Source organism: Rattus norvegicus, chromosome 2, assembly GCF_021556685.1.
Source record: "Rattus norvegicus strain SHRSP/BbbUtx chromosome 2, alternate assembly SHRSP_T2T, whole genome shotgun sequence".
In the NCBI taxonomy this organism is placed as follows: domain Eukaryota; kingdom Metazoa; phylum Chordata; class Mammalia; order Rodentia; family Muridae; genus Rattus; species Rattus norvegicus.
This window is the reverse complement of record NC_141535.1, coordinates 18078892-18104894: the sequence shown is the minus strand read 5'-3', so window position 1 is coordinate 18104894 and position 26003 is coordinate 18078892. Positions and strand designations below refer to the sequence as shown.

Here is a 26003-nt window from a genome sequence, read left to right as displayed (position 1 = left end):
GTCATTATAAATTTTAGAAGTGACACAAATTCATTGATATTTAGCAAGACATCCAAGATGGCTTCTTAATCCTAAACTATGAACCTTCTAAATATTTGAATTATAAAATGCATTAATTTGTTGTTCCAAACACCTATCTAAATTTTTTTAATTCCGCAGAGGATTAGTAACATATTTTGCAAAATGATTAACAAAAGTGACTGTCTTAACTTCTTGTATCAAAGCAATTACAGATGCAGGTGCTAGCTATCAATGTAATCAAAACTGCTATACCACCAATAATCAAACCCTCTTGTTTTTGCTTAAAGCTTGACTCATTTCTTCCAATATTTGTAAGCTATTTTTAGAATACCAACATGCTATCATATTCACAGCCAATAAAACAAAAGCTGATTGATACATCACCATAACACACATGCCAGATTTTAGTACACAAACACAATTTGAAAATGTACAATCGTTCCTCTCCTTTTCCAGCTGGAACCATGGAGGCTGTACCAGAGAAGAAAAAGACAGTTGCTGCTGCACCAGGAACCCTTAAGAAAAAGGTCCCGCTGAGCCAGAATCTCTTAAGAAAAAGCAAAGGAGTTTGACAGAGTTGAAGGTGAAGCACCTGAGGAAGAAGTTTGCCCTGAAGACACTGTGAAAGGTAAGGAGGAAATTCATCTTATGAGAAGGCAGAGCACTACCACAGTGAGTACTGACAGATGTACCAGACTGAAATTCGCATGGCTAGAATGGCAAGGAAAACTGGGAATTTCTATGTGCCCGAAGAACCAAAATTGGCATCAGAATCCAAGGTATCAATGGAGTAAGCCCAAAGGTGCGCAAGGTGTTGCAGCTGCTTTGTCTTCGGCAAATCTTCAATGTCCCCTTTGTTAAGCTCAACAAGGCTTCAATTAACATGCTGAGGATTGTGGAACCATACATTGCATGGGGTACCCCAATCTTAAGTGAGTAAATGATTTCATCTACAAACGAGGTTATGGCAAAATCAATAAAAAGTGGATTGCTTTGACAGATAATCCCTTGATTGCTCGACCTCTTGGTAAATTTGGCATCATCTGCATGGAGGATCTAATTCATGAGATCTCTACAGTTGGGAAATGCTTCAGGGAAGCAAATAACTTTCTACAGCCCTTCAAACTATCTTCCCCATGAGGTAAAATGAAGAAAATGACAACTCACGTTGTGGAGCATGGAGTTACTGGCAACAGGCATGACCAGATAAACAGGCTATTAGACAGAAGAACTAAGGTTATTACTCATGGTATTTTTATAATCTGGTCAGTTAATAAACAGTCACAGCTTGGTAAACTGAATAAAAAAGAAAGAAAGCATACAACCAATACAACTTACACTAAATACCATAAAGGGAAGAAAAGTCATTCTAATTTGACCAATTAATAAAAGATTAGGAGCCTTAACACATGCACTAACACTTGTTTGAAATCTGGATCCTGTCATTGTTAGAAATCAAGATCCTGTCCCATGTTTATCCACTGCAAGTATAACATCATATAAGGCAGCTGTCAATTTTCAATATGTCTCTGAATATTTCCCAACCTGCCTCCCAAATGCCCAGTCATTTCCTTGCAAAATTGGATTGATTTCCAGACCAGTCCGTGATTGGGTCATACTAAAGGAAAGAAAAGATCATTAAAACAACTTCTCTATTTGGTTAATTTTTTGAAGGCAGTTTTCACAGTCTCCTTGTTCTCTATCTCACAAGGTCTAAAAGCCTGAGGCAAGGCAACTTGTGCAGTCTGAGATAAAAGCAATCAAAGGTGGATCAGGAACATGTGCCAAATACAACATCTCCGTCTCCATTGTCAGAGCATTCAGCAAGCTCGCAATTGGTATCATTTATTGTCCCAGCAACAATCACTCTGACAGCCACCACGCTCCTTCAGCATCCTGTGAAAAAACATACAAACATGACCTCTTTCCCATATTAATACCTGAACAGGACTATGTCATATGCCAGTAATTGGATCCTTCCATTTCAACTAGGCATACATATGCCGAGGTAGAGGGTGCCATAGACACTCAGCAGAAGACTTCCTTAGTATCCAAGGTCAAATAATTCAAAATAAAATGTTTTAGTGAAGGACTATACATATTGAAAAGAAGTATACAACACTCCCCCTTTTGATGTAATTGGGTTTTACAGCTCCATGGGCTCAGTTGATAATTCCCAGCACCAGATAATCATTTTTTATCATGACGAGAAGCATCTTTTAGTGTATATTTAGAAGACAACCAAAGAGAAATTAAAGTCTCGAGGTTGTGATTGAATTGTAAGCTGCCAAAAATATTCCATTAGCTTTATATATATTTTATAACTTTTAAAAGTTTCTTTGTCAATAACCATAGTTTTGGAAGTCAAAACCTTTAAGAGCGTAAACAATCTTGTCTTTCTAAAATCAAAACCAACTGCATTATCTTCATGTTATAAAGATTGGCTGCCAGTTCTTGCATATGGACATGACATTGCAGTTTTTAATATATCATTAAAGAAACATTGTTATGAATCCTATCTTGTATAAGTTTGGGTTCTAAGACAGGAATTACATAAAATATTATCCCAATTTAGAGGTATCTTTAGAGACCTATTTCCCTGGATTGGTTCATGCTATGTGTTGTCCAGAATGACTCCAACCCTGAGTCACTAGTTTTAAGTCAACTTTCAGTTACCGATGTTCTAAATTTTAACCATATCCAGTAACTTATAAGCCAATAATCTATAACCAAGACATGCAGAACATATGTATACCTTTGAGACCAGTCAGAAACAAGCATAAAGCTGCAACACACTTTATATATTTAAAATATACAGACAAGTTCATGGGATTATTTGATGTCAACGATCCATGGAAAGATCAAAATTTGAGATTACTGCTTAAGAAATATGCAAACAATCCCCATCAAAATACCAATCCAATTCTTCAAAGAGTTAGACAGAACAATTTGCAAATTCATCTGGAATAACAAAAAACCCAGGATAGCTAAAACTATCCTCAACAATAAAAGGACTTCAGGGGGAATCACTATCCCTGAACTCAAGCAGTATTACAGAGCAATAGTGATAAAAACTGCATGGTATTGGTACAGAGACAGACAGATAGACCAATGGAATAGAATTGAAGACCCAGAAATTAACCCACACACCTATGGTCACTTGATTTTTGACAAAGGAGCCAAAACCATCCAATGGAAAAAAGATAGCATTTTCAGCAAATGGTGCTGGTTCAACTCTAGGTCAATATGTAGAAGAATGCAGATCGATCCATGCTTATCACCCTGTACAAAGCTTAAGTCCAAGTGGATCAAGGACCTCCACATCAAACCAGACACACTGAAACTAATAGAAGAAAAACTAGGGAAGCATCTGGAACACATGGGCACTGGAAAAAATTTCCTGAAGAAAACACCAATGGCTTATGCTCTAAGATCAAGAATCGACAAATGGGATCTCATAAAACTGCAAAGCTTCTGTAAGGCAAAGGACACTGTGGTTAGGACAAAACGGCAACCAACAGATTGGGAAAAGATCTTTACCAATCCTACAACAGATAGAGGCCTTATATCCAAAATATACAAAGAACTCAAGAAGTTAGACCGCAGGGAGACAAATAACCCTATTAAAAAATGGGGTTCAGAGCTAAACAAATAATTCACAGCTGAGGAATGCCGAATGGCAGAGAAACACCTAAAGAAATGTTCAACATCTTTAGTCATAAGGGAAATGCAAATCAAAACAACCCTGAGATTTCACCTCACACCAGTGAGAATGGCTAAGATCAAAAACTCAGGTGACAGCAGATGCTGGCGAAGATGTGGAGAAAGAGGAACACTCCTCCATTGTTGGTGGGATTGCAGACTGGTACAACCATTCTGGAAATCAGTCTGGAGGTTCCTCAGAAAATTGGACATTGAACTGCCTGAGGATCCAGCTATACCTCTTTTGGGCATATACCCAAAAGATGCCCCAACATATAAAAAAGACACGTGCTCCACTATCTTCATGGCAGCCTTATTTATAATAGCCAGAAGCTGGAAAGAACCCAGATGCCCTTCAACAGAGGAATGGATACAGAAAATGTGGTACATCTACACAATGGAATATTACTCAGCTATCAAAAACAACGGCTTTATGAAATTCGTAGGCAAATGGTTGGAACTGGAAAATATCATTCTGAGTGAGCTAACCCAATCACAGAAAGACCTACATGGTATGCACTCATTGATAAGTGGCTATTAGCCCAAATGCTTGAATTACCCTAGATCCCTAGAACAAATGAAACTCAAGACGGATGATCAAAATGTGAATGTTTCACCCCTTCTTTAAAAGGGGAACAAGAATACCCTTGGCAGGGAAGAGAGAGGCAAAGATTAAAACAGAGACTGAATGAACACCCATTCAGAGCCTGCCCCACATGTGGCCCATACATATACAGCCACCCAATTAGACAAGATGGATGAAGCAAAGAAGTGCAGACCGACAGGAGCAGGATGTAGATCGCTCCTGAGAGACACAGCCAGAATACAGCAAATACAGAGGCGAATGCCAGCAGCAAACCACTGAACTGAGAATAGAACCCCCGTTGAAGGAATCAGAGAAAGAACTGGAAGAGCTTGAAGGGGCTCGAGACCCCATATGTACAACAATGCCAAGCAAGCAGAGCTTCCAGGGACTAAGCCACTACCTAAAGACTATACATGGACTGACCCTGGACTCTGACCACATAGGTAGCAATGAATATCCTAGTAAGAGCACCAGTGGAAGGGGAAGCCCTGGGTCCTGCTAAGACTGAACCCCCAGTGAACTAGACTGTTGGGGGGAGGGCGGCAATGGGGGGAGGGTTGGGAGGGGAATACCCATAAGGAAGGGGAGAGGGGAGGGGGGAGGGGGATTTTTGCCCGGAAACCGGGAAAGGGAATAACACTCGAAATGTATATAAGAAATACTCAAGTTAATAAAAAAAAAAATATGCAGACAACTGTGGTCTACATTAATACATAAACTATTCAGTTGTGTTACCATTTTATTCTTTATATTAGCAGGAAAAGTAAAATTTAACCTTAGAAAATTCTATTATATACAGTTATATTGACTCAATGTAACTTTCACTACTACATATATATATGTATATATATGTATGTATGTATATAACTGTGATAAAACAGAAGTAAACTTGATATGTTGTTCATACATTTACAATGATATATTATCTAAGACTATTTCCAGGAGGAAGTACATTACTGCTATATTTTTTAGTATTTCTCTTAGAATCCTAACACCAAGTGGTATGGTTTGGCTACAGCTAGATATGTCTAAGACAATAACAAAAACAAACAACTGTTGTTGAAGCAGATAGCAAAAGTAGGTCCTTAGGACATTGGCTCGTAAAAGCCAGTTTTGGTAGTGTGCTTAAAAATCTTAAGGATGAGGGTCCATGCAGAAGACACATAAAAACTTGAATTTGAGGCTTCTTTGTCCCATGGAGATAGGCTGTTTCCTGCAACAGTTCTTCAGCATGCTGAATAGCTCCTAAAGTATAGAAGCCCTAGAATAATAGCCGTCTCTTTGTTTATGCAAATTTCTTCTGATCATTTAAGGCATGTTACCAGTTTTTATGAGGTCTGTGGATTAACCATTAACGACTTTTCAACTTAGCATCAAATCTCTAGAACAAAAATTGAAACATTCTATTCATGTTAGAATTCACATGTCTTATTTTACATGTTTAAAATTATAAAGTTTTTTATTTATCTTGTATAGTATAAGGTACTGATTTAAAAGTTGCTGGTATTGTCAAAAGCTCAGGAAAGGTGGGTATTAATCTCTAAATTGATTACAAGTTTAGCTACATATCTATACCTAAGGAATATTGATATAAATAAAACATCAGCACACACACAACCATTCATAGCATTATTCCTACTTTCACTTCTGTATCTGTGACAAAAATCCTCTGACAGAAATTAGATTAGGTGACCAAGGGATTTATTTCTGCTAACAATTCCATACTACCGTCCATCATTGTGCTGAAGACAAGGCAAGAACTTCAAACAGCTAATTATATCACATTCACAGTCAACTACACAATTTAATGAATGCATATGTGGTGGGTTGAATAGTAATGGCCTACATAGATTCATGTGTTTGAATGCTTGTCTATAGGAAGTGTTACTATTAGGAGATGTGACCTTGTGGGAAGAAGTAATTCACTGTGGAGGCAAGCTTTGGCATTTTATACATTCATCATATGCTCACTGTGGAAGACAGTCTTCTTCCTGCTGACTGTAGTCAAGATATAGAACTCTCAGATCCTTTAGCAGCACCATGTCTGTCTCCACACTGCCATGTTTTTGACATGATGATAATGGACTAAACCTATGAAATTATAAGCCAGCCCCAATTAAATGTTTTCCTTTGTAAAAGACCTTTGTTATGGTCATCGTGTCTCTTCACATCAATAGAAACCCTAACTAAAAGATTAGCATGTATTCTCAGGTATTCACTCCTTGTACTTAGCACAGCTTCTCCACTCTTATACTAAGATGCCAAGCCTAGTCAATGGTGCCACCTAGAGTGGCAAACATTTTGTCTATAAATTAACTTAATTTCACAACCCCCCACAGACATGCACGCAAGCTAATTTGATATGCACAATCCCTCGTTGAGACTCTCTTTATAGGTGATTCTTGGTATATTAGGTTGACAATTAAACTGAACCATGTGATTTCCAAACATTCAGTCAAAGTTAAGTTCTAGTTTTATTTGCATGGGTTTTCCTTTATTCCCAAGGCATGAGAATACAGAACTTCTTTGTGCAGTGCCTCCCTTGGCTTTAAATTTCTCCATGTCTGCATGTGAAAGAGCGTACCCCCAAAACGGGGAGCCGCGTCTCTCGCTCCGATCGCAGGGTGGGGTGCCCCCAGGAATCACGAGGAGCCATTCTTGATGTAACAGCAAGAAGTAGCTTTATTAACGAGATCCCGGGTCTTAGCGGGATCCCGGGTCGACACGTATCTCACACAGGAGACAGAGGAATCGACCCCAAGCTTCCAAACTCGGGGGTTTTTATAGGGGAGGTAAGGGGCATTCGCGCGGTTACACATGATTGGTCAATTCAAATGGTGCACAGTACTTTCGGCGCGAAATTACATCAGCAAGGAGTATGTGTTATCTAGCAGCTCGGCAGGCAGGTAGGGTGGCTCATCTCACTCAGGGGGGTGAAGGAAGGGGAGGGGGTGGCTATGGATGGTCAGTGTCCTTGGGGCTGATAGCTGGTTTGGCAAGTCCTATCTCTGGCTCTCCCTCAGGCACGTCCGGCCCTGCACATCGGACTCTGACAATGAGCAACCTTTATGAAACTCTAGTTCTGCACATTCGGCTCTGACAATGAGTAACCTTTATGAAACTCTAGTTCTACACATGTATACACTGCTATTTTCTTCCTTCCTTCCTTTCTTTTTCTTTTGAGTAAGGTATTTTCTTTCGAAAATATTATTTTATTTATTTAAATCCCAAAATATTGCCCCCCCCATTCTCCTCCTAGAGTTTTGACCTCATGCCTCTTCACCTCTGAGAGGTTTCTACCCTAAGCATTCCCCTTTCTCTGAGCCATCAAGTTTCTACAGGATTTGCATATCCTCTCCCACTGAGGCCAGACAAAGAAGTTACCCCTCTGCTATTTATGTGCCAAGGGCCTAGAACCAGCCTATAGGGAGCCATTCTGAGCTATACAGTCACAAAGGATGCGGGGAGCGGGTGTGGCGGCAGTCCCAAGATGGCGCCTGGGACTGCAGCTAAGTCTCATGACTAGCACCTGACTTCCTCATACACCTGAAACTAGCCACGTCCATTGTGAGAGCTGTGCAGGCATACCATGACGCAAGATCAGGCCATGTGACGTGGACCTATGAACTGAGACTACGAAGTCTGGACTGAGGAGGCAGAGTTGAGGGAGGATATAAGGAAGTGTGCTTGGGGGCTGAGAAAAGAGAGGGAAGAAAAGAGAGATTCCTGTTTGCATGTTGTAAGGTCCCCGTATCAGCAATGAGGTGGTCCTGCAATAAAGGCTGTTGAGAAGAATCCGACCGTGTTGTGTCTTCCTTGCCGGCCGAGGTGGGCGCGACACCAGCCCATGTATGTTCTTTGGTTGGTGGCTTAGTCAGTAGGAGCTCTCCTAGGCCCAAAGTTCAGTTTTAAACATGAAAGGTAAAAGAGCCCTGTGAAATATACTGATGTGAATAGAGTGTTAAAATTTACAGAAAACTCTTAACTATGCTTATGTGTGAACATAATATCTTGTATATGCAAAAAATATAATTTTCCAGGATTAGCTAGAAACTGTCATTAGAAGAAATACTGTGAAATTTGTTCTATTTTTATTATGTATGCTAACATATACATATATTACACATGCGTGTGTGTGTGTGTGTGTGTGTGTGTGTGTGTATGTGTGTGTGTGTGACTTGTCTGAAACATACCAATTAGGCTGAACTAAATGCAAGCTCCAGGGATCTTCCTATCTCCTCCTTTTCCCCCGAACTGGAAATAAAAGCATATATCACCACACCAGCCTTTTCCTGGGGGTTCTAAGGGCCAAACTTAGGCTTTTCTGTATCATGTATAAACAATTTACTAACAGAATTATTGCCTCATGACTGAATACCCTAAACATACATTTTCAAAAGTAGTGTTTGAAGGAATAAGCAATATAACCCAGTCTCTTTAAATTAATATAGAGAACCCCTATGAATCTGAGCCAGGAAATGTTTCCTGTGGTGTGTCATTGCTTTGTAGTTCCTGTCTCCAACACTTAATAAACAAATCAGTGTCACTCACAAAGAGAGAAAATGTCAAATATTGGCAAGCATTTTCACTTCTTGACACAATTAAAGCTTCTTGACACAATTAAAAGAACTCTCTGTAGCATTACTCACAAACTTACAGAGAAGTAACTATGTGTGAAAAGAAAGTCACAGATATTTTTTACAGAATAAATCATTCTGTGCTTAACATGGTTAAGAACTTCCTGTCATAGAAATCAGCTGGCAGTGACTTCTCAGAACTGCCTCCCACAGAGTACATAATTATTACATGACAAATTGTTGCCTCGGGAACTTCAACATTCTGAAAAAGAGCAGGTCCTGTGTACCATTGGTTGATAGAATTATGAAATCATGCCCTACAACCAAGAAAATTCATTTCATCTCTAAGCATCATTTAAAAAAGAGAAAAATCTTTTACTGATTTTAATAAGAAGTGGTCGTGTGTGATGTGTCACTCAGATTTAGATTGGAAAACAAGTTGTAAGCACTAAATCCCCTTATTCAAAGAAAAGCTAAATAGAGAAGGGAGGTATGTAATATCCCACGATGAGAACTAGTACACATGGGAACAAAATGGTGACTTCCTGAATATGAAAATAAAAAATAAATTTGAGATATTCCAGGAAAAAACAAACACCCAAAGTGTAAAATGAACCCAAACTCTACATTAAAGTGTCCAGTCCTATTGTGGATTATTTGATGGAAAGGAACTTGACAATTACTAGCAATGCTATTTTGGGTGAGACTGTATTTTATCTGTGTCGCGCCCAACCTCGACCAGCAAGGAAGACACCAACTAGCAGAGATCTTCTTCAGCCAGTTTATTCAGGATCCTTGATATAAGCTTATTCTCTCTCCCCAGGGAACGCCCTGCATCAGCTTAAATACCTACCACTGACCAACCTCAGCGTGCCACGCGACTCATGCAGACAGGCTGTCACTGTGTGGAAGGTAGCAGGCAAGGCAGGCATAGCCAAGTAAAGACTTGTTTATTACAAGGAGCGCTCAGCGTCGGGAGGGTGGAAAGCGAAAGCCAGCGCCATCTTTGGGGCGCGGCATGTCGCAGCTCCCTACATATCTGTACTTTAGTATCTCACATACTTTTTGTATTTATGTGATTCATTCTAAAATCATGCACTTATCATCTTGAGGACAAAAGCTAATTATCAATTGTTAAAACCTGTAACAATCTAAAATTATAATTTGCTTATTTTAATTACAGGACACGTTAAGGACAGAATCCTATAAACTACAAACTTCCTAGGAATTATTTGGCGCCATGACTTGTTAACCTACCACTGATATTTAAATTGAACTGTGTAGTAAGTACCACTACCTAGATTTCAGAATACAAAACTAGCCCTCTGGTTTTTTTCCCCTGAGACTTGGTTACCCTTTATTGATCACTCTGTCCCATGAGTTTCCACAGGGCCTGTTCTGTTTTATAAGCATGTACAATGATTTTTCATTATGCTCATCGCTATGTATATGAGTAAGAGTGTCACCATTTAGGTTGATGCACTTTCTTAAGACAGAGACAGAACTCACATGTGTGTATGGCTTTTGAAGTCCAGTACAATACTCAGTTATACTAAAACATTACAAAATATTTATTTTCCTGTTATATAGTTGTTATGATTAACATTTTATATTTTTATTTTACCTTTATTTTTCATTTTTATGCATTTAATTAAAATAAAATTAAGTCACTTTATATCTTCCCCTTCTTCCCTTCAGTCTCTCCCACAAACCCCTCTCTCTAAACCCTCCTAAGACCCATGCCTTTTTTTCTATCATTGTTTTTGTTGCATATATGTATGACTATAACCTTCATTGATAAAGTTACATTTTCTAGTTGAATATGCTGTAGTACACATGACTTGAAAACAAAGTTAAAGTGAGATCAGTAACAATTTACTGTATATTTTATTGATTAAAGTAGATATCTTACCTCCATTGTCCTTCCAAAGGCTTTGGTAAATAGCTGTGCATTATAGAGACTACAATAGGAGATACGTTTGTTTATTTTAAACATAATTTGCCACATAGTTGAACTAAAAATTTTAACAAGTAGAGAAACTCAGTTCTATAGTTACATCAAAATTATTTTCTCTGTTTTCAGATTGGAGAATTACAGATTTGGAAGGTAGAACTCCTGACATTTATTATTTTTTTTTATACATTTACCAATGACCCTGTCCGCGGTGGAACTTTGGAAAAATCACAGTGGGGATATCAAAATCCACCTTGGCTATTTCTTTCTTTCTAAGAACAAAGGGACTTGTGGCTAAATGTTATCAATGACAGACTTTTCTAGATTTTTCCATGTACCAAGTCTTCCACATACCCATCTCTTTCTCAGGCCCAGGAGAAAACATCATGGCAGGGTGCATACCTAGAATGGATAGACCTATGGATTTTATTCTAGAACTAAAAAATGTTTTAAGCCTGTTCCATTGTCTGCTCTTTTAACAATGGAGTGGTAGGCATATATGACTGAGTAAAGTATTAAACTTTCAATTATTTCATTCTAATCCTGTTCTTCCTAAATTTTATCACTTTCTTCATTTTGGCCATATTTCCTTGTTCTCCACCTATTGGACACTTATATTTTTTACCTTTCATTGTATGTATTTGTAAATGCTCCTATTCTGTCTATATAGTGTCATAGTTTTACCTTCTAGAGTATGTACTATAATATTTCATGTTTAGTAAAACAGGCTAAGTTGACAATCAACTATTTTTTAGTAATTAATGTGTTTTGATTAAGATAGCTTTATTACTATTTTTATTTCAGATATTTTATAATCTTAAAGAAATACAAAAGATAGTTATTATTGTAGCTATAAGTTATTTAACTATAAAATGTAATATATATAACTATAATATGTAATATATATAAACATATATTTCAAAATAGAGTACTTAATTTGTCAGTGGTATGGAGAATTGATATGTGTGTATGACTGTGTGTTAGTCTTAATAAAAGCAAAATAAAAGACTGGACAACAAAAACACTAAGAATAAAGGGCTTTATATCAAATATAGGGTGTTAAGGCTCATATGTTTCAGATTGGACCCTATCTTATGATGAATAGATGAAATGACTATCTCAATGGGACTGTCTTCAGTAAGTTTTTGCTAAAATATACTCTACTGCAGAATACACAGTTGGGGATTACAGACGATTCTTTTAAACAAATTTGAAATTGTTTTATACCAAATCGACATATATTTGGAATAGTATACATAGTTTGGTGATATGCTTGCAGTATTATTTGGAAAGCTCTGCAACCAATCATATATGTGAATATAAAGTAGACACTTAGTCTTTCTGAGTCACAGTTTTCTCATATAAAATACGGAAAATAACACTCAGTACATGATTGATAGAAAGTAGACATTGGATTTTTTGCATTGCATTCTTATCTTTTCTCCTCCTTCCCTTCCTGTAGCACAATGACATATTGTGACACTCATGTGCTTTATACGTCACATATACACAAAAAAACAACTACTTTTTTAATCTTCATGTAAACACAGGTGTTTGGGGTCATTTTAATAATTTATTACTTATTATAAAGTAATATTAAAATTTGACCTATGCTCACAGAATTGAAAATGGTAAAATTTAATTACCTCACTTCCCTTTCTATCCCACAGAAAAGATTCCCATTAATATTAAATTAGATTTTAATAAATAAGTTTGCAATCAAGAAATAGTATAGACAAGAAGGTACTATGCAATAGCAAAGACTGTCATAAAGATGAGAAATATTAATTTTGAACTCCAATATATAGACTTTTATAGATTGAATATGATTTACTGGTGCAGTGAATGCATTTTCTAACTGTGCAGAGTGTACCAACCTTTATACCAAGTGCTAGAGATAAAAGATTAATATGACAAGGCTATTTGCCTCAAGAAGCTAATTGATTGATAAAGAATTGACTTATAAACAGGTACTGTTTAAAATTCAGGTGCAATAAAGTCAAGGCATGCATGCACCTTAGTGCAAGAAGCATTTAGGTTGAGGTTTGAAGGAAAACTGCTTCTCATAAGCACCCTTTAAAGTTGTCTAGAGAGTGACATATTTTCCACAGCTTGGAAATAAAGAAGTCCAGTGACAGGTCACAGAGCTTAAACAAAGTCCTAAAATCAAATGTCTCTATGAAATTGGTGCTGCTTCCCAGGTGATCAAGGTCTCAACTAACTGTATATGAACTATACTTCCTCCAGTTTTCTTAATTCTTGTACATTAATTTTTATTTCACTTACATATAAGCATGCCATTTGTGGATATTAGTGAAAAATATTTCCTGCTTCAGAACATGTACATACTGTGTAATGTGCATCGTTCCTCAAATATTCATTGTTTTATCATAGCAGCATCTCCTTTTTGAGACAGTATAATTCTTTAGTTCTGGCTAGCCTAGAACTTGTTATGAAGGCCACATTGGCCTTGAACTCTCAAACCACTTCCTGCCTCTACCTCACAAGTTCTGGGATTATGCCATCACCTCGAACCATAGCAATATCTTTCAAATTGTTTTGTAGCCTGTTAAAATCTAAAGCAAATAACTCTTACACTGTCAGTTTTCTTTCTCTTTTTAATGTTTTAAAGATTTATCTACTTTTATATTTATGTGTTTAAGTATTTTGTCTATGTGCATATATATGCAAAACATGCAGGCCTCTTCCCCACAGAGATCATAAGTGCATGTTGGATCCACTGAAACTAGAGTTATGCATGCTTATGAGCTGCCAGGTAGTGCCAAGGACTAAGGCCAATTTCTCTGCAAGAGCAACAAGGGCTCTTACCCACTGAGCCACCATTTTAGGCCCATTTCCTTCCATTTTTAAGTTGACATTTAGCAATGTCAAGAGGCTGCAATACTATTTTTGTATTGTAGTTAGTATAAAAGAAGCAATAGAATTGTCATGTATGATGCTGAAATAACATTGTGAATTCATCTTCATAGAATGCATGTTTACTTCTTGTCATGCACAATGTTCTTCCAAAGAAATAGGATTACAAAATATTTTATAACCCCTGTGTCCTTAAGAATATAGTGAAGACATGAATAAATGCTCTAGTGAACATCCTTCCCAAAGGAATACTTTTAACTCCTCTTACAGTTTCTAATATATTGAATTGTGTATGATGCATGCCTATACATACAGTACTTCTTTTTTTGATATTAATTTTCTTCTTTTATTAGATATTTTCTTTATTTACATTTCAAATTGTATCCCCTTTTCCTGGATGGCCCTCCTGAAACACTCTATTTCATCCTCCCTCCCCCTGCTTCTATTAGGATGCTCCCCTACCCACCAACCCACTCTAGCCTCTCCACCCTGCCATTCCCCTACACTGGGGCATCTAACCTTCAGAGGATCAAGGGCTTCTTTTCCCATTGATGCCCAACATGGCCATCATCTGCTACATATGCAGCTGGAGTCATGGGTCACTACAAGTGTACACTTTGGTTGGTGGTTTAGTCACTGGGAGCTCTGGGGTGTCTGGTTGATATTATTGTTATTCCTGAGGTGGCAAAACCCTTCAGTTCCTTCAGTCCTTTCACTAACTCCTCCAGTGGGGTCCCTGTGCTCAGTGTGATGGTTAGCTGCAAGCATCCTCATCTGTATCACTTAGGCTCTGGCAGAGCCTCTCAGGAAGAATCCATATCAGGCTAATATCAGCAAGCACTTCTTGGCATCAGCAATAATGCCTGGGTTTGGTGGCTGCATATGGGATGGATCTCCAGTGGGGCAATCTCTGGATGACCTTTCCTTCAGTATCTGCTATACTGTTTGTCCCTGCATTTCTTCCTGCGAGTATTTTGTTCCACCTTCTAAGAAGGAGTGATGCATCTACATTTTGGTCTTCCTTCTTCTTGAGCTTCATATGATCTATGAACTGTATCTTGGGTATTCTGAGCGTTTAGGCTAATATCCACACATCAGTGAGTGCATACCTTGTGTGTTATTTTGTGGCTGAATTACCTCACTCAGGGATATTTTCTAGTTCCATCCATTTGCCTAAGAATTTCATGGAGTCATTGTTTGTTTAATTTTGTTTTTCTTGGACATTATATGTATTTACATTTCTTTTTTTTTCTCCTACAGTCTCAGTTTTCTTTTTCTTTTTCTTTTTTATTAACTTGAGTATTTCTTATATACATTTCAAGTGTTATTCTCTTTCCCGGTTTCCGGGCAAACATCCCCCTCCCGCCTCCCCTTCCTTATGGGTGTTCCCCTCCCAACCCTCCCCCCATTGCCGCCCTCCCCCCATAGTCTAGTTCACTGGGGGTTCAGTCTTAGCAGGACCCAGGGCTTCCCCTTCCACTGGTGCTCTTACTAGGATATTCATTGCTACCTATGTGGTCAGAGTCCAGGGTCAGTCCATGTATAGTCTTTAGGGAGTGGCTTAGTCCCTGGAAGCTCTGCTTGCTTGACATTGTTGTACTTTTGGGGTCTCGAGCCCCTTCAAGCTCTTCCAGTTCTTTCTCTGATTCCTTCAACGGGGGACCTATTCTCAGTTCAGTGGTTTGCTGCTGGCATTCGCCTCTGTATTTGCTGTATTCTGGCTGTGTCTCTCAGGAGCCATCTACATCCGGCTCCTGTCGGTCTGCACTTCTTTGCTTCATCCATCTTGTCTAATTGGGTGGCTGTATATGTATGGGCCACATGTGGGGCAAGCTTTGAATGGGTGTTCCTTCAGTCTCTGTTTTAATCTTTGCCTCTCCCTTCCCTGCCAAGGGTATTCTTTTTCCTCACTTAAAGAAGGAGTGAAGCATTCACATTTTGATCATCCGTCTTGAGTTTCGTTTATTCTAGGGATCTAGGGTAATTCAAGCATTTGGGCTAATAGCCACTTATCAATGAGTGCATACCATGTATGTCTTTCTGTGATTGGGTTAGCTCACTCAGGATGATATTTTCCCGTTCCAACCATTTGCCTATGAATTTCATAAACTCGTTGTTTTTGATACTTGAGAAATATTCCATTGTGTAGATGTACCACATTTTCTGTATCCATTCTTCTGTTGAAGGGCATCTGGGTTCTGTCCAGCTTCTGGCTATTATAAATAAGGCTGCGATGAACATAGTGGAGCACGTGTCTCTTTTATATGTTGAGGCATCTTTTGGGTATATGCCCAAGAGAGGTATAGCTGGATCCTCAGGCAGTTCAATGTCCAATTTTCTGAGGAACCTCCAGACTGATTTCCAGAATGGTTTTAACAGTCTGCAATCCCACCAACAATGGAGGAGTGTTCCTCTTTCTCCACATCCTCACCAGCATCTGCTGTCACCTGAGTTTTTGATCTTAGCCATTCTCACTGGTGTGAGGTGAAATCTCAGGGTTGTTTTGATTTGCATTTCCCTTATGACTAAAGATGTTGAACATTTCTTTAGGTGTTTCTCAGCCATTTGGCATTCCTCAGCTGTGAATTCTTTGTTTAGCTCTGAACCCCATTTTTTAATAGGGATATTTGTTTCCCTGCGGTTTAACTTCCTGAGTTCTTTGTATATTTTGGATATAAGGCCTCTATCTGTTGTAGGATTGGTAAAGATCTTTTCCCAATCTGTTGGTTGCCGTTTTGTCCTAACCACAGTGTCCTTTGCCTTACAGAAGCTTTGCAGTTTTATGAGATACCATTTGTCGATTATTGATCTTAGAGCATAAGCCATTGGTGTTTTGTTCAGGAAATTTTTTCCAGTGCCCATGTGTTCCAGATGCTTCCCTAGTTTTTCTTCTATTAGTTTGAGTGTGTCTGGTTTGATGTGGAGGTCCTTGATCCACTTGGACTTAAGCTTTGTACAGGGTGATAAGGATGGATCGATCTGCATTCTTCTACATGTTGACCTCCAGTTGAACCAGCACCATTTGCTGAAAATGCTATCTTTTTTTCCATTGGATGGTTTTGGCTCCTTTGTCAAAAATCAAGTGACCATAGGTGTGTGGGTTAATTTCTGGGTCTTCAATTCTATTCCATTGGTCTATCTGTCTGTCTCTGTACCAATACCATGCAGTTTTTATCACTATTGCTCTGTAATACTGCTTGAGTTCAGGGATAGTGATTCCCCCTGAAGTCCTTTTATTGTTGAGGATAGCTTTAGCTATCCTGGGTTTTTTGTTATTCCAGATGAATTTGCAAATTGTTCTGTCTAACTCTTTGAAGAATTGGATTGGTATTTTGATGGGGATTGCATTGAATCTGTAGATTGCTTTTGGTAAAATGGCCATTTTTACTATATTAATCCTGCCAATCCATGAGCATGGGAGATCTTTCCATCTTCTGAGGTCTTCTTCAATTTCCTTCTTCAGTGTCTTGAAGTTCTTATTGTACAGATCTCTTACTTGCTTTGTTAAAGTCACACCGAGGTACTTTATATTATTTGGGTCTATTATGAAGGGTGTCGTTTCCCTAATTTCTCTCTCGGCTTGTTTCTCCTTTGTATAGAGGAAGGCAACTGATTTATTTGAGTTAATTTTATACCAGCCACTTTGCTGAAGTTGTTTATCAGCTTTAGTAGTTCTCTGGTGGAACTTTTGGGATCACTTAAATATACTATCATGTCATCTGCAAATAGTGATATTTTGACCTCTTCTTTTCCGATCTGTATCCCCTTGATCTCCTTTTGTTGTCTGATTGCTCTGGCTAGAACTTCAAGAACTATATTGAATAAGTAGGGAGAGAGTGGGCAACCTTGTCTAGTCCCTGATTTTAGTGGGATTGCTTCAAGTTTCTCTCCATTTAGTTTAATGTTAGCAACTGGTTTGCTGTATATGGCTTTCACCATGTTTAGGTATGGGCCTTGAATTCCTATTCTTTCTAGGACTTTTATCATGAAGGGGTGTTGAATTTTGTCAAATGCTTTCTCAGCATCTAATGAAATGATTATGTGGTTCTGTTCTTTCAGTTTGATTATATAATGGATCACGTTGATGGTTTTACGTATATTAAACCATCCCTGCATGCCTGGGATGAAGCCTACTTGATCATGGTGGATGATTGTTTTGATGTGCTCTTGAATTCGGTTTGCCAGAATTTTATTGAGTATTTTTGCGTCGATACTCATAAGGGAAATTGGTCTGAAGTTCTCTTTTTTTGTTGTGTCTTTGTGTGGTTTAGGTATAAGAGTAATTGTGGCTTCGTAGAAGGAATTCGGTAGGCCTCCATCTGTTTCAATTTTGTGGAATAGTTTGCATAATATTGGTATGAGGTCTTCTATGAAGGTCTGATTGAATTCTGCACTAAACCTGTCTGGACCTGGGCTCCTTTTGGTTGGGAGACCTTTAATGACTGCTTCTATTTCCTTAAGAGATATGGGGTTGTTTAACTGGTTTATCTGTTCCTGATTTAACTTCGATACCTGGTATCTGTCTAGGAAATTGTCCATTTCCTGAAGATTTTCAAATTTTTTTGAATATAGGTTTTTATAGTAAGATCTGATGATTTTTTGAATTTCCTCTGAATCTGTAGTTATGTCTCCCTTTTCATTTCTGATTTTGTTAATTTGGACGCACTCTCTCTGTCCTCTCGTTAGTCTGGCTAAGGGTTTATCTATCTTGTTGATTTTCTCAAAGAACCAACTTTTGGTTCTGTTGATTCTTTCTATGGTCCTTTTTGTTTCTACTTGGTTGATTTCAGCTCTGAGTTTGATTATTTCCTGCCTTTCTACTCCTCCTGGGTGTATTTGCTTCTGTTTGTTCTAGAGCTTTTAGGTGTGTTGTCAAGCTGCCTACATATGCTCTTTCCTATTTCTTTCTGCAGGCACTCAGCGCTATGAGATTTCCTCTTAGCACAGCTTTCATTGTGTCCCATAAGTTTGGGTATGTTGTACCTTCATTTTCATTAAATTCTAAAAAGTTTTTAATTTCTTTCTTTATTTCTTCCTTGACCAGGTTATCATTGAGTAGAGCATTGTTCAATTTCCACGTATATGTGGGCATTCTTCCCTTATTGTTATTGAAGACCAGTTTTAGGCCGTGGTGGTCCGATAGCACGCATGGGATTATTTCTATCTTTCTGTACCTGTTGAGGCCCGTTTTTTGACCAATTATATGGTCAATTTTGGAGAAAGTACCATGAGGTGCTGAGAAGAAGGTATATCCTTTTGCTTTAGGATAGATTGTTCTATAAATATCTGTTAAGTCCATTTGGCTCATGACTTCTCTTAGTCTGTCTACATCTCTGTTTAATTTCTGTTTCCATGATCTGTCCATTGATGAGAGTGGGGTGTTGAAATCTCCCACTATTATTGTGTGAGGTGCAATGTGTGTTTTGAGCTTTAGTAAGGTTTCTTTTACGCATGTAGGTGTCCTTGTATTTGGGGCATAGATATTTAGGATTGAGAGTTCATCTTGGTGGATTTTTCCTTTGATGAATATGAAGTGTCCTTCCTTATCTTTTTTGATGACTTTTAGTTGGAAATTGATTTTATTTGATATTAGAATGGCTACTCCAGCTTGCTTCTTCTGACCATTTGCTTGGAAAGTTGTTTTCCAGCCTTTCACTCTGAGGTAGTGTCTGTTTTTGTCTCTGAGTTGTGTTTCCTGTAGGCAGCAGAATGCAGGGTCCTCGTTGCGTATCCAGTTTGTTAATCCTTTTCATTGGGGAGTTGAGGCCATTGATATTGAGAGATATTAAGGAATAGTGATTATTGCTTCCCGTTATATTCATATTTGGATGTGAGGTTATGTTTGTGTGCTTTCATTCTCTTTGTTTTGTTGCCAAGACGATTAGTTTCTTGCTTCTTCTAGGGTATAGCTTGCCTCCTTATGTTGGGCTTTACCATTTATTATCCTTTGTAGTGCTGGATTTGTAGAAAGATATTGTGTAAATTTGGTTTTGTCATGGAATATCTTGGTTTCTCCATCTATGTTAATTGAGAGTTTTACTGGATACAGTAACCTGGGCTGGCATTTGTGTTCTCTTAGGGTCTGTATGACATCAGTCCAGGATCTTCTGGCCTTCATAGTTTCTGGCGAGAAGTCTGGTGTGATTCTGATAGGTCTGCCTTTATATGTTACTTGACCTTTTTCCCTTACTGCTTTTAATATTCTTTCTTTATTTTGTGCATTTGGTGTTTTGACAATTATGTGACGGGAGGTGTTTCTTTTCTGGTCCAATCTATTTGGAGTTCTGTAGGCTTCTTGTATGTCTATGGGTATCTCTTTTTTTAGGTTAGGGAAGTTTTCTTCTATGATTTTGTTGAAGATATTTACTGGTCCTTTGAGCTGGGAGTCTTCACTCTCTTCTATACCTATTATCCTTAGGTTTGATCTTCTCATTGAGTCCTGGATTTCCTGTATGTTTTGGACCAGTAGCTTTTTCTGCTTTATATTATCTTTGACAGTTGAGTCAATGATTTCTATGGAATCTTCTGCTCCTGAGATTCTCTCTTCCATCTCTTGTATTCTGTTGGTGAAGCTTGTATCTACAGCTCCTTGTCTCTTCTTTTGGTTTTCTATATCCAGGGTTGTTTCCATGTGTTCTTTCTTGATTGCTTCTATTTCCATTTTTAATTCCTTCAACTGTTTGATTGTGTTTTCCTGGAATTCTTTCAGGGATTTTTGTGTCTCCTTTCTATGGGCTTCTACTTGTTTATTTATGTTTTCCTGGAATTCTTTCAGGCATTTTTGTGTCTCCTCTCTATGGGCTTCTACTTATTTATTTATGTTTTCCTGGAATTCTTTCAGGCATTTTTGCGATTCCTCTCTGTAGGCTTCTACTTGTTCTCTAAGGGAGTTCTTCACGTCTTTCTTGAAGTCCTCCAGCATCATGATCAAAAATGATTTTGAAACTAGATCTTGCGTTTCTGGTGTGTTTGGATATTCCATGTTTGTTTTGATGGGAGAATTGGGCTCCGATGGTGCCATGTAGTCTTGGTTTCTGTTGCTTGGGTTCCTGCGCTTGCCTCTCGCCATCAGATTATCTCTAGTGTTACTTTGTTCTGCTATTTCTGACAGTGGCTAGACCGTCCTATAAGCCTGTGTGTCAGGAGTGCTGTAGACCTGTTTTCCTCTCTTTCATCAGTTATGGGGACAGAGTGTTCTGCTTTCGGGCGTGTAGTTTTTCCTCTCTACAGGTCTTCAGCTGTTCCTGTGGGCCTGTGTCTTGAGTTCACCAGGCAGCTTTCTTGCAGCAGAAAAGTTGGTCTTACCTGTGGTCCCGAGGCTCAAGTTCGCTCGTGGGGTGCTGCCCACGGGCTCTCTGCAGCAGCAGCAACCAGGAAGACCTGTGCTGCCCCTTCCGGGAGCTTCAGTGCACCAGGGTTCCAAATGGTCTTTGGCTTTTTCCTCTGGCGTCCGAGATGTGTATGCAGAGTGCAGTCTCTTCTGGTTTCCCAGGCTTGTCTGCCTCTCTGAAGGTTTAGCTCTCCCTCCCACGGGATTTGGGTGCAGAGAACTGTTTATCAGGTCTGTTTCCTTCAGGTTCCGGCGGTGTCTCAGGCAGGGGTCCTGCCGCTCCTGGGCCCTCCCCCACGGGAGCCCGGAGGCCTTATACAGTTTCCTCTTGGGCCAGGGATGTGGGCAGGGGTGAGCAGTGTTGGTGGTCTCTTCCGCTCTGCAGCCTCAGGAGTGCCCACCTGACCAGGCGGTTGGGTCTCTACATACAGTACTTCTGTTGCACTCTTTTATTTTTTTTTAAATTTATTTAATATGTAATAATAATTCTTTGGTTTCCGGGTAAACATCCCCCTCCCCGCTCCCCTTCCCCATGGGTGTTCCCCTCCCAACCATCCCCCCATTGCCGCCCTCCCCCCAACAGTCTAGTTCACTGGGGGTTCAGTCTTAGCAGGACCCAGGGCTTCCCCTTCCACTGGTGCTCCCACTAGGATATTCATTGCTACCTATGAGGTCAGAGTCCAGGATCAGTCCATGCATAGTCTTTAGGTAGTGGCTTAGTCCCTGGAAGCTCTGGATGCTTGGCATTGTTGTACATATGGGGTCTTGAGCCCCTTCAAGCTCTTCCAGTTCTTTCTCTGATTCCTTTAACGGGGGTTCTAGAGTCTTTTCTATAGTAAACACTCATTACAATGTTTTTGTCAGTTTGAACAGTTATTCAACATGAAGGACTATCCCACAGAGACGGTGCCAGGCACCTTGGATACCTACTACAAAATGCCAGAAATAAACCCAAGCTTGTCAATATATCCAAGGAAGCAATACTACCATTTTCTTTAAAAGTATCTGGAAATAATGTAGAAATAGAGATCTGGCAATGAGAAGCACACACACAAACACAATTAGAAGGCTCTTTCTGAACTCACATGTGCACACATACATACATACATCACATACACACACACACACACACACACACAAATCTACTTCCGTTTGTGATCTGTTTCTTAAATATGATACAAATTTAGCCACAATGAATAAAAAAACATTACATTGCCTTTGTATAATTTTCCTATGTACTGTATGCTTAGCATTACAGCAGATGTACTGTCTTGTATATATGATACATTGTGCTTTATAATTCAAAGCAGACATATCTACAACAATTCAGTAGTCTTCAAGACAACACAGGAAAAATGAGAAAAGCCACAAGTATTTTCTAATTGCATATCATGCAATGGAATATACCTAAAATTACAGGATGAATGGCAGGACCTGTGTCTAAACCCAGTATGACATAATTCTCAGATCACAATTTCTTAGAGTTTGAAAATGGGTCAGAAGATTCTAAAAACTAAATATAAAGTGTCTAAGGAAACACGAGAACCACAATACACATACAATATAATATATATAGATATATACATTCATTTATTCATTTTTGGTTTTAAATGGAATCCAAATGTCACATGAGTTATCTTCCCACATCTAGCTTCATGTTAACAACCATTCCGACTGACAGTACAGTTGGGAATACATTAAAGGAAACATTAGAAACATAATATTCTAAATTCAACCCAAATTTTTCTTATTTTTATTTCAATTTTGCTTTGGGAAGAGGTGTTTGTTTTCTTAATGTTAGTTCCATAGCATTAATTAGCCACCTTTGCTTTGCTTAGAAATCTTTTCAAGTGGAAGAGTTCTGAACACAATTTCCTTTTCTAACATTGCCATCTGTGGAAAAGGAAATGCATGCTTTAGCAAAAACCCCTATGTGTAACTCCTCCTGCGTGGATAGCTTGGCACAGTCTGATTTCTCTTCCTGCTAACTGAGAAGTAGTTCAAATCACAAAGGGAATAGCCATAGGTTCCCAAAAGTTATGTGGTCTTGTGGAAGGTTAACATGATGGCTCAAAACTCAGTATAATTATCACTGGGAGGTTTCATTCATCAGGGAAACTGAGTCTTACTAAAGGTTGGGCCCATCACTATGACATCATCCCTTCCTGGGTTATCTTCCTACAGTCACAAGCTTTATGTCCAAAGGTCACCAGGGACATCTCCATGTGCAACTTTTTAGATCAGGAAACAGTGCTTGACTTTCCATTGCTACCAATAAAACTAGCTGGTTTTTCTTGACTTCTCAGGAAGTCTGTTAAGGCAGATAATATGCAGGGATTCAACTTGATAAAATTACTGCCTTCTCCAGTAGTAAGCAAGTGTCACAAATTCAGTGCACCATAAAGAGCAAATCTTTCTATTTGAGCATTATCTTGAAAATACATTGGAATTGCCATACTGAAAATTTCTGAGAGGCAAAGAATCAAGGTATGCCCAGGAGATGCCTTTCTTTTTACTGTATAAAGATTTTAAAGTCACAGGTATTAGAGTCAAGTAAACTTTTATTTATGATACATAAAAAAGACACGAGTAATTGATGAGGGGGGTGTTTGTTTGCTTGACTTTGTTTCTTTTACATATTTTTTAAAGATTTTTTTCCAGGCATGACAATGGAGGACCAATACAAGCTGGTTTCTACAATGAGTTTTATATAAAGAAAAAAGAATCAGGGTCATCCTCAAATATAGAGAAAATGCGAAAAGTTATAGACAAGAAGTAGAGTAGGGTAAGTGCACAGAAAATTATGTGGAATGAACTGCCTGGGTAAGAAAAATTCAAGTTAAACTTCAAATCCAAGATGATCAAACACCACTTGGGTGATGGGAAGAAGTGAGAAATGTAAGCTAAGAGTGGGGCTTATTAGAGTTAGGGGAGAGGATTCTGACTAAATTGACATCCTGGAGTTTGACTAAGACTTAGCAATGCAGAGATGAACACGAAAGCCTGAAAGTCATAATATAAATACAAAAAACTTGAGGGTTGCACAGCTAGAATCTTGCCATCAAGAGAGCTTCATTGTGTTGATAGAAAGAATATAAAAGCTGTCTAATGATCCCTGTCAGGTCTGAGGACTGAATGCTTTCAGCTGATTTTGACTTAGCTCTCAAAAAATACCAACAAATTATTTTTCTATTAAGAATCTTAGACTTCTGCAATGTTCCAATGGTAGATGACAAGAAGAGAGGCCAAGAGAGATTTTCTATTGCCTTCCTTTGATTAAACCAGCACTTTGTACTTTAAAAACTGTCTTTAGTTTTGCAGAATGAGTTTGTACAAATAACATACTTAACATAAATAAAGAAGAAAGTACATATGATAAAGAAAAATATTGGTTTCTGTTAACTGATGGTACTACACAGAAGATAATTACATCATTTTTTTCACATCACTTAACCACAGTTTTTTTTTTAATAACTACTAAGTAAAGAGAGATTCAACTGTGAACATTCCAGTGGGTCTATTTATAGTTAAAATTCTTAATAACCGGTTTTTCTTTACTTATTAAACTCATCCATCAAATCTCTAAATAGCAAGTACAAGTCACAAGGCAAAATATGGACGGTAGCTTCTCCCTGAAGAAGTCAGTATGATTTCTATGAGGCTTTGAGGATTTTTTTTCATTTTTCTTTCTTTTTACTTTTATATTATTAGTTCTTTTATTGGACTCATAATATATTTGATAATCATTCTTGTTATTGCATATACCAAAGTACATTTTCTTGTAAAGTTTATAATTTTCTTTTATTTATTTTATTTCTCTTTTTATTGGATTTTTTATTTCTTTACATTTCAAATGTTATTCCCTTTCCCATTTCCCATCCATAAACCCCTTATTTCATCCCCCTTCCTTTTCTTCTATGAGGGTATTCCCACCCATCCACCACCCCTTCCTGCCTCCTTGCCCTGACATTCCCCTACACTGGAGGGGTCGAGCCTTGGTAGGATCAAGGGCTTCTGCTCCCATTGGTGCCCAACAAGGCTACATATGCAGCTGGAGCCATGGATCTGCCCATGTGTACTCTTGGATGGTCATTTAGTCCCTGGGTGCTCTGGTTGGTTGGTATTGTTCTTACGAGGTTGCAAACCCTTTTTTTTTCTGGTTTATCAAGACAGGGTTTCTATGTGTAGCCTTGGCTGTCCTGAAACTCTCTCTGTTAACCAGACTTCCCTTAAACTCAAAGAGATCTGTCTGCCTCTGCCTCTGCCTCTGCCTCTGCCTCTGCCTCTGCCTCTGCCTCTGCCTCTGCCTCTGCCTCTGCCTCTGCCTCTGCCTCTGCCTCTGCCTCTGCCTCTGCCTCTGCCTCTGCCTCTGCCTCTGCCTCTGCCTCTGCCTCTGCCTCTGCCTTCACCTATGCCTCCTCCACCTCCACTCCTCAGTGCTAGGTTATCTCTCTTCATTATTTATTTTTACCCATATAAATGCAGAATATTGGAGAGTAGAAATGATTGTAAAAAGAGATTTTTTTATTTTTTTTTAAATTTTTCTATGTAGGTATCTATGTGAGTGTCCCATTATACAGCTGCATACTGAGATCAGAATAAGGCATTCAGTCTCCTGGAATTGCAATTACAGGTAATTTAGAACTGTCTGATATGAATACTGGAAACCAGATTCAGATCCTCTGAGAGAGTAACTTGTGGTCTGCACCACTAACCTATTTCTTCAGCCCCAGAAGATTAGATTCTGACTGACTTTGAGGAGTTTCTGGTGACATTTTAAAAGGATTAAAAATGATTTTTTTTAAAGTTCTAGAAAGTGCATCTTGATTTACTTCCCATCTCCCATCAAAAGTTGACCAGAGCTTCTTCAACTGTAAAATTCAGCTTTAAAGTTTCTACTTTAATGAGATTGCCCCAATGTTTCTCAATTCTTTGTAAAAAAAATGCCCTTTTGAA

The 26003-nt window shown here is 38.6% G+C and overlaps 1 pseudogene; it reads left to right on the top strand.

Annotated features, from left to right (window-relative positions):
* The first annotated feature begins 485 nt into the window (after positions 1–485).
* LOC148006630 (large ribosomal subunit protein eL8 pseudogene) overlaps positions 486–26003 on the top strand; it is a 53593-nt pseudogene continuing 28075 nt past the window's right edge.